Source organism: Pan troglodytes, chromosome 7 (genome assembly GCF_028858775.2).
Source record: "Pan troglodytes isolate AG18354 chromosome 7, NHGRI_mPanTro3-v2.0_pri, whole genome shotgun sequence".
Taxonomy (NCBI): domain Eukaryota; kingdom Metazoa; phylum Chordata; class Mammalia; order Primates; family Hominidae; genus Pan; species Pan troglodytes.
The window spans coordinates 127,821,422-127,832,648 of NC_072405.2; positions in this window are offsets into that span (position 1 = coordinate 127,821,422).

Below are 11,227 nucleotides of genomic sequence, written 5' to 3' on the forward strand. Positions count from 1 at the left end.
GGCCGGCTCGCTCAACCCCGGCTCAGGCCCTAAGAGACTGTAGGGAAGGATAAAAGAGATAACAGAATACACAGTGAAATTTTAGTTCTTGTATGGTGGCATAACTCCCTTACGGAACCATCTTCCCACCCATAACAACTACAGAACCAGGGGAAAAAAATCAAACCTAATAATCTTGACAAGTAAACAACAGTAGGCAGATTATGGAGGTAATTGGAACCTCGGAGCAGCAACAAAAGAATGGGGGTGGGTTTTGTGTTCCTTTATGGCTTTGACTCAAAGTTGGGGTACGGTTGCAGAATCTCGCTGCAGTACAGGAAGCTAAAACTATGTGGGAAGCCCCATCGTCTTTCTGACTGCAGGAACCAAGGAAAGAAGCTAGGACAACAGCCACCATGGGAAAATGAGGAGGGAATCCCAGAAAGTAGAGAAGCAGATGAATAGATCCCCTAACCCTATGTACAAAAACCAAAAATAGTTCAGGTTGACCCCTTAACCATACGCGTGTGAGACAGACACCAGGTTAGCTGGTATTTAAAAAAAGAAAACATTAGCAAAATTCCTCAGAGGAATATAAAGTAACTCGAAGTCTATATAACAAAACATTGAGAATATCCAGATGGAATCCAAAATAAAATATAAAGAATGAGAAAAATACAACACATTCTCAATGACTTAAAGTTCCACATCAAGAAGCTATATTTAAAATTTAAAACTCATATCAGACAAAGGACTTGAAACCAGGATAAAGAATTCTTACAATATGCCCATTTAAGACTAGGCAAAAGATTTGACAGACATTTCACAAAAAAAGATATACACATGAATAATAAGTGCATTAAAATGTTTATCACCATTTGTCATCAAGAAGAAAAATTAAAACAATAAGATACCATTAAACATCATGTATTTATTTATTTATTTTTAAAAAATTTTTTGAGGCTGCAACTTTAAACTCCTGGGCTCAAGCGATCCTTCTGCCTCAGTCTCCCAAGTAGCTAGGACCACAGGTGCAAACCACTATGCCCAGGTAATTTTAACTCTTTTGTAGACAAAGAGGGGTCTCACAGTGTTGCTCAGGTTGGTCCTGAACTCCTGGCCTCAACTGATCCACGCTGGCCTCCCAAAGTGCTGGAATTACTGACATGAGCCACTGCACCCAGCCTGAACATCTTTTAGAATAGCTAAAATGTTTTTAAAAATTGGCGATATCAGGTGTTGAGGGTATTGTGTCCTCGTAAGCCACTTGTGGGAATGTAAAAGCATACAACCACCTTAGAAAACACTTTAGCAGACTTTTGGAAAGTTAGACATATGCCACCCATAACCCAGCCATCCCACCTCTAGAATCTACCAACTAGAAATGAAAACGTATGTCCACACAAAGACCTGCACACAAATATTCATAGCAGCTTCATTTGCAATGATCTCAAACTGGAAATAACCCAAATGTTCATCAGCAATGAATAAGGAAAATATGGTATAACCATATAATGGAATAGTATTCAGCTACCAAAAGGTACTTCCCTACTAATACATGCATCAATGTGGAGTTACTCCAGAAATTATTACATCTAATAAAATAATCCATTATATCTTTAAAAAGAGTGCCTACTGTATATTTCCATTTTTATAGAAGTTTAGAAAATCTAAGTTTACCTATAATCGACCAGAGGTTGCCTGAGGTAAGAAATGCAGTGAAAGACAAAGTGTAAATGACACAGAGGAACTTTTGGAGGTGATGGAAATATTTGGTACCTTAGTTGTGGTAATAGATTTTTAGTGTAAATATATGTCAAAACTTATCAAATTGTTCACTTTAAATATGTGCAGTTTTATCGTATATGAATTTTACCTTAACAAGAAATAAAACATTAAGACAATAAATGCTACTTGTGTTTTAAAAAGAGGATATGGTACCTACTTTCAAAGATTTTTATAATCTGGAAGTAGAGTGAGATGAAACAATAATCAAAAAAAATTAAGGGGTCTGGCACAGTGGCTTATCCCAGTAATCCCAGCACTTTAGGAGGCCAAAGTGGGAGAATTGCTTGAGGCCATGGAATTCAGGGCCCATCTGGGCAACATAGTGAAAACCCTCTGTCTCTACAAAAATAAAAAAATTACCTGAGTGTGGTGGTGGACACCTGTGGTCCCAGCTACTCAGGAGGCTGAAGTGGGAGGATTGCTTGAGTGGGAAGTCAAAGCTGCATTAAGCTGACTGTACCACTGCACTCCAGCCTGGGTGACTAAGACCTTCTCTCAAAAAATAAAATAGGGGTAAGATACAATAGCTCTCAAAAATAAAATAAATACAATAATTTTGAATTTGGAAATGTAAGCTAATAAATCTTAAAGTCTAGTTTTTGAGTGAATAAGCAAGGCTTACTCACCATTTATGACTTTGTTCATACGAAGGTAACCTGCGAATCTGATTATTAGCGTTCAAAGAACAAAGGAGGTCCTAGTTGTCTGTTTAAGCTTTAATTGAAATACACATTAGAATTATGTTTGAAAATAGACCTTAAAAATTCTCCAGTGCTTATTCCAGAGCTCTGCATCTGTGGACCTTCCATTTTTGATCATTAGGACAATGATGGTAGAAACCACAGTTTTTTCCTCTAAAAACATTTTTTCCTAATGTACAAGCCTTAAAAAGTAAGTCTCCAGGATTTCATGGCACCTTGAGCCTCCATCTTTTGGCTCAGTCACTGAAAGGGACTTTGTTATAGGCCACCAAGCATTTATCAAATATTCATGACAGGTCTGGCACTGTGCTAGGCATTTTGGAGAAGAAGGGGGTACATGGAAAGAGTCACTATACCTGCTTTCATTCATGTAAAAATTAACTTTGAATGCATACAACAGTTAAGGAGTAACAGTAGTATAATAAATACCTTGTAGTGGTTAAACTATAAATGCAATTAAAAGACCAAAGAAGGCAACACTGAGACAGAGAAATAAGCAAAGGTTCTTGAGTCTGGACTTGAGAAAGGTAGAGGGAAATCGCAGAAGTGGGAGAAAAATTCACTATCATTCATTCAGAATATTAAGAATCTACTATGCCGAGGCACTGAGCAAAATACTAAGAACACAGTGGTGAACAAAAATGCACTAATCCTTGCCCCCATAGGTTGCTCCCAGCCTACTAGAAGAAGCAGTTATTGAATAAATAGATATGCAAATAAAAATACAATTGCAAAAGATTATTAGTGCTGTGAAGGAACAGTGCACGGGTGGAAAAGACGCAAGAGCTGAGGAGAGAGGACATGAATAGAACACACAAAGCCCCCAGGGGATGTTCAGGATTCCAGATTTTAAGTGCAACATTGTGACCAGCTGGTGAAGAAAGCATGCCCTCTAAGGTCAAATAAAGTCGACTAAATAAAGGGTACACTAGGCTGCTACCGAAGAACAACTTCACTCCAGTCTTCTCTTCTAATACCACCAGCCTCTCTCTCAGATCCTGCTTCTCTTTGGGTTCACTTCTCCTCTGGCACCTTTCCCTTTGTCTAATTCACTCTTTATTTCCCTATTCAAAGTCCTAAGAAAGACAATCTGATTGGTCCAGGTTATTACCTTCAATCCTGCTTGGGTAAAGCTTTTTGTACCAGAGCAGGTTACACATCACTGGCCAGCCTAGAAATTGGTTGCCCTTGGGCCAGATGGTCATCCTGATCCAATCAGCTATGACCAGGAGTCATATGGCACAGAAATGGCTAAGGAAGAAGAACCTAAGATGGAAATGAAGATGGCAAATACCATTGCCAATGGTATTTGTCAACCTCCTTAATACAGCAAAAAAAAAAAAAAGGTTGCTCTAGTAGAGTGAAAGTAAGCAATAGACGGCTTTGAAAATCAGAGAACTGAGCCTTTTTATGGAGACCACTGAAATCTTACAAAGGAAATATGCAGAGACTGACATGATGAAAGCGGAATTTCAGGAAGACAAGTGAATTTTTCTTCATTTTCTATTTCTTTTTCTATTAAACCATACATTGAGATTTAAAGGTCATAATATTTTCTCTTACCCTCTCAGATCAAATGTGATGAGAAATCGGTACAGAGAGAGATGAAGGTAAAATAGCAGCCTAATTATTGGTAAAGCTAGATTACAGAATATGGCTTAGCATTGACTTCCCCTTGAATTGACTGCCCATCCCTGGCAGGGCAGGGACAGAGCCCAAGAAGTGGAGGAGAAGGCACTATTCTGTTCAGAGGGCCAGTCTTAGGAAGAGAGAGAAAAGGTGGGGGCAGCCCAGACCCCAACTCACCACACAATCACCTCTTTGATCTTGGGAAAGAGTGAAAGAAATGCAGGAGCTATTTGTCACAACTGGTGTTTTCTGAAAACTTGGCATGTGGCAAGTAAGTCCTTTCCTGCAACATTTCTCTATCCTGAAGGCTTGTCATTCCTTACCCCTGATTTGCCTGTTTCATCCTCTGCCAATGCATAAGAGGTTCCCTCCTCCTCCTCACCATTCTGTTTCTCCTCACTCAAAAGTCTGCTCAGAATTCAGCCTTTATATAGGGTCCCCATAAGAGAAATATCTTGATTTATCATGTCTTTATTTTTTATCACCCAGAATGTATAAAATATTTTATCATATGGGTATTTTTCACTTAATATCATTACCCTAACTCAACAAAATTGGTTGTAAAACCATTCTTTCTGAAGCAAGAGAACTATGCACTTTTTAAAAACAAACAGCCTACTCTGCTTTTTCAAATGTCACCCATTAGAAAATAAAGCAGTAGATTTTTTTCTGGTTTGGGGCAGGGAAAGTGTGGGCACTATAGGTATCATTGAACATGAATTCAGTCATTCTAATACAGTACAAAATCTGAAGACTACTTTTTAGGCTGTTAACAATAATTCAAAAGATATTTCCCTGTAGTACTCTGAGAAAAAATATGAAAACAGAGAAGTTCAAGAGAAGCTATAGCAGAAAATAGTACTGGAAATTCTGGCAGGTGAATTATTTGCTTTATTCTCTCACTACTCACCTTGAAATATCGCAATCACAAAGATCTTAATAATTTTTATTAGTCTGATGACTATAAAACTTTAAAAGAGGGAGAGTATTTACTTCTGGCAAAACAAAGAAACACCCATTATGTGGTAGCACATGTGGTTGTAAGACAATCAACCACAAACAACTGGCAACTTCACACATAACTTGACTCTTTTTATCCCAAACCATGTTTATTTAATTACAGCCTAGTGCCTTCATTAACGATGTTTTCAAATATCTCTTGATCCTGGCTAAGTGTTTCTAAATATTGACGTTGGGTAACAAATAACTGTGACATGTATAAAAAGGAGATATTAGGCAATTAAACTGTCCAAAACAGTTGACCAAGCCATGCAAATTCTCTAAACCTAGAGGAGGATCAGTCTTGAATGTGAAGCTGTGACTTAATTCATGCACTTCTTAAGTATGAGATTCTAAGAGAGCATTGGGAAGCATAGGAAACCTTTACTAATGAACCTTCAGGGACCAGTTAGCACAGTGTGTTAAATTGGAATGCTAATTAGGTCTAGGCAATAGTTTAAATCAACCTAAATGCTTGTTAGTTTGACCAATTACAGGTGCCCAATAAGTGTTTGTTTGAATTCAATAATTCTCTGTCCAGAGGGAATATTCTGGTTCATGAGTGGCTGAATTGAAAAATATAAGCTATTAGTCATGAATAAATTGCATATAAACTGGTGCATTTCAGCATTACTACTGGAAGTCCAAGGTCGCAGCAGTGATGGCTCAGTCAGGTCCCTTTCCTTTGGTAGGTCCTATGCAGCGATATTTCCAAATGGTCCTAGATTATTTTGAAGCTTTTCCATGGCATGTGTAATATAATGGAAAGTACAAGCGTGAAACATCTGGGTTATAAGTCAGTCCAGAACCACCAAACTATTTAATGACAAAGCAAGTCTAGAACCCACTGTGCTGACTTGTGGGGAGTCTTCCTTCCATTGTGGCCCCTCAAATCTCTCGAGTCTACATTTCTCCCTTTCCTACCCCCAAAGCCGGCTGCTTTCCCCTCAGTGTATTCTCAAATATTGAGTCTTAGGTTCAGACTAAATACTGTAGCCTGTATGTAGCCTTTTGATTCAACGACTGGTATCCTGACTCCACAAAACCATCCCAGAATTGTTCACATGTCTCCCAGGTGCTAGAAACTGCAAAGCCCAACACTTCCCATAACAACATACACAAAGCTAGCTCTAATCCTGCAATTACACAAGAGCCAGGGGCACTGCTGCAGGTAATGAGTCAGGTCAAGAAGGATTCTAGTTTGTCTTTTGGGTAATTTAAAGCAGAGGCAATGAATCATTGTGTTAGAAGAAACGACTTTGGTATCAGACAAAACCACATGGATCTTAGGGCAAATTTCAAATTTGCCACTTCGGCAGTAGCAAATTAGTATTAAATTCAGTTGTATGTGACAGAAAACCCCCAAATAAGCACTTAGCTAGCTAAGCTGTAGCCATGATTTCTGCATCCCAGCTGGTAGGAAGAAGGAACCGGAGGCCCCATTCTTCTAAGGACAGCTGCCAGTAGTCTCCCACGTCATGCATACTTACAGCTGACGGGCCAGAACTTAGTGAAATGTCCCTGTCAAGGCTGAAGGAAGGCTGGGACATACAGCTTCCACCCTGGGTGCCCTGCTAAAAACCAGATATTCTCTGGCTAAAAAAAAAAAAGGCTGGAGATGGTGGCTCACGCCTGTAATCCTAGCACTTTGGGAGGCTGAGGCAGGAGGATCATGAGTTCAAGAGTTCAAGACCAGCCTGACCAACATGGTGAAACCCCATCTCTACTAAAAATACAAAAATTAGCCAGGTGTGGTGGCACGCACCTGTAATCCCAGCTACTCGGGAGGCTGAGGCAGGAGAATCGCTTGAACCTGGAAGGCAGAAGTTGCAGTGAGCCAAGATTGTGCCACTGCACTCCAGCCTGGGCAACAGAGCAAGACTCTGCCTCAAAAAAAAACAAAACAAAACAAAACAAAAAAAAAACGGCAGAGGAGATATTGTATAGAAATTAAGACTCTGTTCCATTCCCTTCCTAACTATGGGACTATGGGTAATAATTTTGTACTAAAATCTTCTTCTGTGATTTAAGATAATACTTCCTTTGTGTGGATTATTTTGCTTAACCTCTCAGCGGTGTCTGACACTGTTCAGCACAAGCTCCTTCCTGAAACAATCTATTCTTCCTGTGACTTCCATAGCCGGACTCTCCTGATTTTCCTCTGACCTTTCCAGTTCTTCCCAATTTTTGTTGTTAATAGTGTTGCCGCCTCTTCCTCTTTCTGTTCCTTAGTGTTCCCATTGGCTCTGTCCTGGAACAGCTTCTTCCTCACTTCTCACTTTATCCATTTTCCTCACCGTTACCCATGGTGGAAGGAAGTATAGTGCACATTTATTGAATGCTTAGTATACACTAGGAACTATAAGTGTGTTATATATAGCATCTCACTTAATCCTATCAACAATCCCAAAGCTAAATACCATTGTTATTGATGGAGGTTGGTGTCATCTGTCCACTGTTGAGTAATGCCAGGTTTGGATTTTAGTCCAGGACTATCTGACTCCATGGATTTTGAGCTTACTATCACACCCACCCACCTTTCTCTAACCATGTAAAAGGAAAACCCTACCAGGTCCCAGCACACACTCAATTGCTTACTGGATATATCCACTGATGATCATGCACACATTTCAAACCCAAGATGCCCCCGAGTAAACTCCTGGTTCTTTCTTCAACTATTTATTGAGCACTTATTATGCGCCAGGCACTGCTGTAGGTGCTGAATCTACTGAAGTAACCAATAGAAACAATCTCTAATTTCATGAGATTCACTGTTTAGCTGAAGGGACAAACAGTGAAAGAAACAACATCAGTTTGAGAGAAACACTACAAAAAATGAAGCAGGCTAAATGGATAGAGAGATGGAGAGGGCTGTACTGTAGGTGGAATAATGGCCCCACAAAGATGCAAACCCTCTAATCCCTAGAAGCTATGACTATGTTGCATTACATGAAACAGGGAATTTTACAGGCGTGGTTAAGGTTAAGGGTCTCGAGGTGGGGAGTTTATCTAGAATAATGTAGATGAACCCAGTATCATCACATAGGCCCTCAAAAGTGAAAGGTTAGAGGTATGTGACAAGGACAATGGAATAAGATGCAGGAGAAATTTAAAGCATGAGAGAGACTTGCCTGCCATAGCTGGCTTTGAAGATGGAGGAAGGGACCACAAGCCAAGGAATGTGGCATCTCATAGAAGCTAGGAATGGCTGTCAGTTTACAATCAGTAAGAAAATGGGGACATAAATTTCTGCTGCTTTAAGCCACTAAATTCTGATATTTTTTTCCAGCAGCAACAGAAGACTAATGCAGGCTATTTTTTTTTTTTTTTTTTTTTTTTGAGACAGAGTCTTGCTCAGTCGCCCAGGCTGGAGTGCAGTGGTGCGATCTCGGCTCACTGCATGCTCCACCTCCCGGGTTCACGCCATTCTCCTGCCTCGGCCTCCCGAGAAGCTGGGACTACAGGCGCCCGCCACCATGCCCAGCTAATTTTTTTGTATTTTTTAGTAAAGACAGGGTTTCACCATGTTAGCCAGGATGGTCTCGATCTCCTGACCTCGTGATCCACCCGCCTCGGCCTCCCAAAGTGCTGGGGTTACAGGTGTGAGCCACCGCACCCGGCCTGATGCAGGCTATTTTAAGTAGGGTGGCCAGAAAAGGCCACTGTAAACAAAGCCTGGAGAGATAGCTGAGAGAAGAGCTTCCCAGGCCAAAATAAATGAGTCTGAAGTGAGATGAACTTGGAGTGCACAAGGAATAGTAAGGAGGTGTATGTATCTGGAGTGAGGGAAGAGCTGTGGGAACTGAGAGAGCAGGAACAGCCTAGGCCAGCACATGTGGAGGTGTGCAGGTCATGCAGCTTTGGATTTTATTCTAAGCACGATGAGAGGACAGGACAGCAGGGGAGAATCATAACCTGACTTAGCTTGTAAGTTTGCCTATGGGTGCTGTAATGAGTGTGGACTGGATGGGGCAAGTGTAGCAGGAAGGGAGTTCAATTAGGAGACTCTTGATTGTTATCCAGCATTCTAAATAAGAGAAGACAGCTTGGACTAGGTTGAAAGGGGTGAAGTAATTGGTCACATATAGGATATATTTGAAAGTCAGAGTTCTATTTTCTGATGACTTGGAAGTAGGGTGGGAAAGAGAGAAGCCAGGATGGGCAACTAAATGCATGGTGGTGCCAGACAATGACATGGAAAAAGTGTGGTAAAGAAGGCTGGGAGGGATCAAGAGTTGGGTTTTTTTAGACATAAGTTTTAGATGCCAAATAGCCATCCAAGTCAAGATGTCAGGTTTTTAGGTATGTGAGTCTGAATTTAGGGACAGTTTGGATTGGCGGCATGTGGTAGGCAGATTTTAGTTACTCCCCGAAGATGTCCACATCCTAATTCCCAGAGTCTGTATGTCACGTTACATGGCAAGGGGCGATTAAGGTAGCAGACGGAACTGAAGTTGCAAAACAGCTGACCTTAAAATAAAAAGATATCCTGGATTATCTAGGTGGACCCGATGTAATCAAAATGATACTTAAATGAAAGAGAGGCAGAGGACTCAGAACCAGAGATACGGCATATTCAATTAGCCAATTCTGGCTTTGAAAAGGATGAAAGCTGGTTTTTGCAGTTGGTGGAAGTGGTCATGAGCCAAGGAATTGGGGCAGCCTTCTAAAATCTGGAAAAGACAAGGAAACAGATTCCTTCTGAGAGCCCCCAGAAGGGAACACAGCCCTGCCAACACCTTGAGCATAGTTCAGCGAGAACAATTTGAGACTTCTGAGCTAAAAAGCTATAAAATAATAAAAGGTGTGCTGTTTTAAGCCACAAAGTTTGTGGTAATTTGTTACATGTGCAATAGGAAATTAACATAAGGCATAATTTCTCAGAAACTTATTTTTTCTTCAGTGTATCCTGTCTTGGTAAATGACATAAACTTCACCTGAAGTTTCACATGAAAGCAGAAATACGTGCCATCCTTAATTCTTTCCTCTCCTTAATGTTCCTGATCCAGTTACTATCAAGTTCTCTAGATTCTACTTACTAAATATTTATTCAAAGTTACCCTCTGTCTCCTTTCTCTGCACAGGTCATGATCATCATCATCATTCCCCTTTGGGAGAGAAGAGAATAGAAACCCACCATCTGTTCCCCATTTAGCAACCAGAATAAGTGTTCTAAAATGAATATTTCAAATTATTCCTCTCACCTTGAAACTCTTCAATGGCTTGCTATTTCACTCCATAAATTCTCAACTGCTTGACATGGGTTAGAAGATCCTCCAGGGCTGCCTCTGCCTTCAGCCTTATTTCCTAACACTCGTCCTCATACTGAACTTCTTCCAGATCCTAGAAAGCATTAGGAGGCCTCTTCACTTCAGATGTTGGCACTGGCCTTCCTCGTCCTCATAGAAAAGACTCTATCATTCGTTACTCCCTTCCCTATCCACCTTCAGGTTCCACACTGCTCCCTTCAGGTCGTTCTCAATCTCCTAAATTGTTAGCACCCTGATATCAGGAACTTTTGCTTCAAGACGCTCATCACAATAGTGTTCTGTTTGTCTCCATGACAAACATGCTGCAGGGCTTTTGCCTGGTTTGTTCAGTACGCTATCTTCACTCCTAGCACCCAGCACATAATAGGTGCTCAGCCAATATTTGTCGAATGGTAATTACCGAAGACCTGCGAATTACTATGTTTAAAATCTCTACCAGGGTTCCTATGACATATTTAGTAACTATTTCCTGGAAAGTCCGTACAAGGGAGCATTCAGATACTTCTAAAAAATGCAATGTTTGTGCCTATCACTAATTTTACATTCTTCACTTTTCCCCACTTTGGAGATGAACAGTAAGAGGTAAGTGAGAGACATTGTGAGAGACATTTTAATTTCTCTTGCATTTATCATGTCACTCAACAATCATTCAATAAGTATTTATTGATACTTGTGCCAATCACTAGGTGTTGAGAATAAGTAAGTGAATAAAATCGTCTGTTTTCATGGAGTTGGCAGTGTGTGTAGATAGGGTGAGATAAAGTCTGAAAGTAAACAAACTGAAAGCTATATAAAATATCAGACAGTAGGCCGGGCGCGGTGGCTTATGCCTGTAATCCCAGCACTTTGGGAGGCCGAGGC